This window comes from Orycteropus afer, unplaced genomic scaffold (genome assembly GCF_000298275.1).
Source record: "Orycteropus afer afer isolate SDZICR_OR568_19922 unplaced genomic scaffold, OryAfe1.0 scaffold00627, whole genome shotgun sequence".
Taxonomy (NCBI): domain Eukaryota; kingdom Metazoa; phylum Chordata; class Mammalia; order Tubulidentata; family Orycteropodidae; genus Orycteropus; species Orycteropus afer.
In genome coordinates, this window is record NW_006922214.1 from 428,713 (window position 1) to 434,712 (window position 6,000).

The window sequence follows — 6,000 nt, forward strand, 5'->3', positions numbered from 1 at the left end:
TCTCTTGCAGAGCAGCTGCTGGGTTTGAACCATCAATGTTTTTGGTTAGCAGCTGAGTGCTTTTCAGATTATCCCATGATCCTAAAAAGATAATACTCAGAAGCTTGGACACCTATAGTTTCCCCATCCTGAAGGTTTAAAGAAAGCAGGAACTGGCCACAAGACTGTCTAGGTCCCCTTCATAGCCTCTTGTCTCCTCGAAAGTAAGCATGCATCGTGACACTTTTTCTCTCCCTCCATAGTCCTCCTTCATTCCCCTGACACCCTGTAGTTCTCCTATAGGACCTCTAAAGACAGAGTGAGAGCAGGAACCTCACCTTACATGAAGGGAGGGACATATCCATGATGGTGGGTCCCAAATCCCTTTTGGGTCGGACCCTACCAGAACCTTCCCTGGTGCCTGTCCCTTAGTGCATTCAGGTCATGACACCTGGGCAGGGATGTCCCTTCACTCTGGATGATGGGCTCTCTCTTCTCACCCTGGGTCTCTCCAAGCTCCCTCATTCTTATTATTGTCTCAAGTAAAAATAATAATAAATTCTGCAGCAGTTGGGATCACTATGGTGTTTTTTTCCTAATCCCTTATTATGCCTTCTTCCTCTCTCACTTTGTCCCTGATCCCTTGACCACCTCCTAACTTAGTTCTTCAGTATTTTTTTGTTTTCAAAAGCTCTCTAGACTCCTTCCTGACCCATTCAAAGCAGTACCGCAGTGTCAATGCCTGGGCCCGGATGCACATACTGCTGCTGTGACAGTGAGCATAGACCTCTTGGAATCAGGGCTCCTCTGGACTCTCCCACTCAGGTTTTCTGGGGACCTCTATATGAGAAGAATCCTTGACTCATTCTCAAAGGATCTTCTCACTCTCAACAAAAGCAAATACAAATACATTTTGGTTAATAAAAGTAATTCATTCTCACTGTTGAAAGCTGAAAACATAAAACTAGAAGAAAAGCATATCAAAAACGACTCTTTATCACATAATCCAAGGACCAGCTGGGAATAACCATCTGTTTCATACTATAATTAAAATGAAGCTTGTTTATATGAAGGTAGTTTTTTTTTTTTTTTTTTAGGATTTGGGTGAAGATTTACAGAGTAAATTCACTTTTCATACAGCAGTTCACATATACTTTGTCTCATGTCATTGACCAAAATTTACAATGCAGCAGCTCCCCTCCCACTTCCTCCCCATAGTTACCTCCTCCCAGTGTCCATCCCTTCATACTCTTCTGCACCCTGAGCTATCTCCCTGTGCATAAGCAGCCCTTCCTTCTCCCATGATTGTTCTCTCCAGGGCGTGTGTCTACTTGAGGTAAATGTTTAACTCACATGCCTGTACTTTGTTTGGCTGGAAACCACAGTTGTGGGTTCAATTCCAGACCTGAAGGGCAGCTAGGGGCCATAGTCTCAGTGGTTACACCAGGCTCTATTGGACCAGCAAACCTGGTCCCCATGAAGGTAGATTTTTAAAAACTTATTGACAGATACTAAAGAAAGAGAAAATTAGGTAAGGAAGGGGAAATAAAATAGCTATTTCTTTTCCTTTTCACAAATTATTTCAAACACAGATACTTACACTTTAAAATGTATTTTGCACTTGTGAAATGAAGAAAATTTAAATGTCAGTGTGAAATAGCAAACAGTACAGGGGTCATACCCCTGCTGTGCACCTAAATAAAAATAAGATCCCTGACTTGATCTTTTTGTAGCAACATGAATATTGCCAAGCTAAGCCAGGCACAACAGAGCCAGCAAAGTGATTACAAAGATTCTAAAATTCATAGGTGTAGACATATATATGAGAAATGGAAATATTTTGAAAATAATTTGATGTTTTGTCTTCTTGAACATAAAATCTAAGACAGAAAAAGATTTTTTAGAAACATCTCTGTTCATAGCCCGTTGGATTTGGTTCTTGCACAAATTATTTCTTAGGCATTATGAGTCAGAATTGACTTGATACAGTGGGTTTTGCCAGGTTCTCTTAGATTTCTAGCTATATTTTCTCTTTTTTTCTGATATTAATATAGATTTTTATTTACTCAAGGTACACATAGATCAAATTCTGAATTTAGGATCTAAGTCTTTGATAAAGGAGATGTGGAACCAAGAACCACAGCTGTAAACTCTACTAACTTAAGAGTCAACTTTCCTAAAAGGAAAGGTGAATAGAATGATAGGAAACCACTAGATGCGACCGTTTGGTATAGCTGCAAGCAGCAGTAGTAAATACATGATAAGCAAGATACTAGTATCTGTCCACTGGATTGTAAATCCATTTTTTTAACATCTAGGGTCACTTTGGTCCTTTGGAAGCTGACTATATTGAATCTCTGGTCCTTCCCTTCTCAGACACTCTCTATTAGGCCCAATCTCAATGTGAACTTACTCCTCACTCCCATAAATACTCAAGTCTTGTTTTTCTAGTAAAAGAACCAGCTACCAGTGGTGTTGAAAAATGTGTGTCTCAATTTTTGTTGTTGTTATGTGCCCTCGAGTCAGATCCAAGTCATAGTCCCTTCCTTGGGTTTTGGAGGCAGTATCACTACAGAAGTAGATGCCCCATCTTCCTTCTGAGGAGTGGCCAGTGGTTCCTTCTGATTAGCAGTGAAGTGCCTTAGGCACTATGCTACTAGAGCTCCTAAAGACCAAATGGAGGTGGCAGGGATTGAACCAGGGACCTTGTACATGCAAAGCACGCACTTTACCACTGAGCTACACCACCAACCCCCCCCTTTACCACTGAGCTACACCACCAACCCTCCCGTCTCAATTTTTAGTTTCTTCTAAATCTTTGGATGTCTTGAGACCTTTACAGTTTCCACAAGAGTTCTGGATCTCTTACTATTTTCATTCATGTCGGGATGATCAAGGTGCAAAAAATGGGTACTGGTTCAGTCTGGACCAGTATTCTTGAGTTCATGTATAGAAGTGGATACTCCAGGAGAATAACACTCCCCACTCAATGCCCTGAAGTAAGGAAGGAGGAGAATTTCAATGTTCAGCTTGAGTGCATCATAACTATATCAGGGAGAGGTCTCAATCCACCTCCACTCTAAGAAATCCAGGCTGTATAAGCCTGGTGCCCTCAGAGGCTGTGTCTGAACAGAAAACAGACATCGTCCTGGGAACAGCCAAGGTCAGGGAAGGTCAGGGAAATGAGTAGAGTTTCCTATCCAAGAAGCCAAAATTACCTTGGAGTTGAAAGTGAAGGTAGGTGAGGGTAAGTTGTGGGGGAAAAGTCCTAATCAGAATGTAGCTAACAACAACGATAATGATAAAATATTTATAAAGAGAGTAGCAAGAGATAAGGTTCACTTCTCTCCTCCTCACCAATTTGATAACAGATCTTAGTCCCCAGGGAAAATCACACAAGCAATCTCCTGGGGGGAGGAGGAGAGTGAACTGCCAGAGCTGTTTCCGGAGCTCAGATCCACCCATTATAGTGGTTAAAACTTCAAAATTATTGTCACAGAGCTTATCATCATTATCTTTATTGGTACTTTTTTTTTTTTTTTCCTGCAGATTTGTTTTTTTGAACCAGTAGTTCCCAGAACCTATCATGCAAATCAGATAAACTGTAACTAATTGGTCCCAGGCATCTTCCCATGAAGACACTGCCCCACAACCTATCAGGCATCGGAACCACTAGGACTCCACCAAGAATTCCCAGGGCAGGGTGTGGAAGTTTTAAGTCCCTGATAACCAGGACTCAGATTCTTTCTAATCACCCATTCCCAGATTCAGTAAGCACTCCAGTTTTGAACGTAGGAATAGCCCATGGGGCTATTTTGTGGATGCAATACTTTCCCCATGGGCTGGGTAGACACTGGGGTTTCTTGATTTTTAGGAATGATCATCTTAGTTCTGGAGTTGGATTCCCAAAATTTCTGGGAAAGAGTAGCCATCCCAGAATACATCAAAGTGTTGCTCCTGTTGTCTCATGAACACTCCTTGACTTGGCTCCAATCCCTATAAACAGAACTTGAGAAATGATTCAGGCACACATAATTTATTGAGAGAGTAGTCTCAGAAGAAAAGAAACCATTGAAGCAAGATAAAGCAGGAGAAAAGATAGAAGTAAAGAAAGATCTCTAGAGTTTGGTTTCCGTATCTAAGTCCTACACAAAAAAACAAAAAAACTCACTGCTGTGGAGTCAGGCCCAACTCAGAGCGACCCCTCCTTGGGTTTCCAAGGTGTATCATTAGGATAGTAGATTGCCCAACCTTCCTTCCGAGGAGTGGCTTGTGGGTTTGAACAGCCAACCTTCTGGTTAGCAGTCAAATGCCTTAAGCACTACACCACCAGGCACTACTAACACGAAATGCAAGGAAGTGCTAAATACAATAGTGTTTTTTGAACACCCTTTGGCCTCTAGAATACAGTGGCCTCAGCCCACTGTACAAACCATTTCATAACCTCAGAGCGCCACCTACAGTTTATGACAATACCTTTTAGTAGGTAGAATTCATACAAATTTCTAATAACTTCAGAAGAAGGAAAGAAAAGCTAACTGAATAATCTTCTTTTGGGGAGGGCTTTACTCTTCTCTCCATCTCTTTCTGTTTTTCTCTCTAATTTCTCCTGTTTATATTCTTTGCCTCCCGCAAATAAATCGGTAGGAAATTAGGAAGTATCACCCAATGCAATTAGTTTTTAATTTAATTTTGGTAACATATACATATAAAAGAGTTTGCCAGGTATACTATTTATAACTGTACGATTCAGTGACAATTACATTCACCATGTTGTACTATCATCATCACTATCCATTTCCAAAAGTTTTACATTACCGCAGACTCAATCCCCTTGAGCATTAATTCCTATTCCCTCCTCCCTCCAACAACTCCTTGATAACCACTAATGAAATGTTGTCACTTCATGTTTGCCTAATCTAGATATTTCATTTAAGTGAAACACAATATTTGCCCTTTTGTACCTGACTTATTTCACTCAGAAAACGTATTCAAGATTTACTCATGTCATAGCATGTATCAGACATAAATAATATTCCACTGAATGCATATAGCACATTTTACTTACCATTCATCTGATGAAGGAGCTCTGGTGGTGTAGTGGTTAAGGCATTTGGCTTCTAACCAAAAGGTCAATAGTGCGAACCCACCAGTTTCTCTGTGGAAGAACAATAAGATGGTCTGCTTTGGGAAATTTTACGGCCTTAGAAACCCAATGGGGGTCACTTTGAGTCAGAATAGACTCCATGGCAGTGACTTTTTTATATTATTATTATTCATCTGTTGATGGACAGTTGAGTTGTTTCCACCTTATGGCTATTGTGAATAACACTACAATGAACATTGATGTATAACTATCCCTTTGAATCCCTGCTTTCAAGTTTCTTGGGTATATACCTAGGAGTGGAAGTGATGGATTACATGGAGCTCTGATGCCCAGTGCCCAGTGCCTAGGGTATTTGACTAGTAACCAGAAAGTTAGGCAATCTACTTAAGATTTACTACTGTACGAGTCAGAATTGGCTCAGTGCCAGTGAGTTTGGAATTTGATTTATGGCATTTCTATGTTTAACATTTTGAGGAACTGCCAAACTGTTTACCATAATGGCTCTACTAGTTTACTTTCCAACAGCAGTCCAATTACTTTTGAATATTTTGAAGATCCTCTGGCACTCTGAACCTGGCAAAGAGGCTCCGAATCATTCATATTCGGACACTGACTTCTTGGGGGTTCCAGTTCTGAAAAGACAGAATGCTCAACAGTGACATCACAAGAGGAGTGTGTGGGGTGCGGACCGCAAAAATGACCCCAGAGTCCTCGGGGGAGAGGGACTGGCGCTGAAATAGAAGGGACCGCCAAGGCAGTGGTTGGTGAAGTCTGTCACTCAGTGCGGTAACTCATCACCCTCACAATCCCATCCACATCACTTGCCTGTCAGGGTGTGGGCGGGCTGGACTCAGAGACAGCCATCGGTCAGAGAAGAGGGTCTCAGCTTTGGCCAATGGGAGAGGGGAGGAACT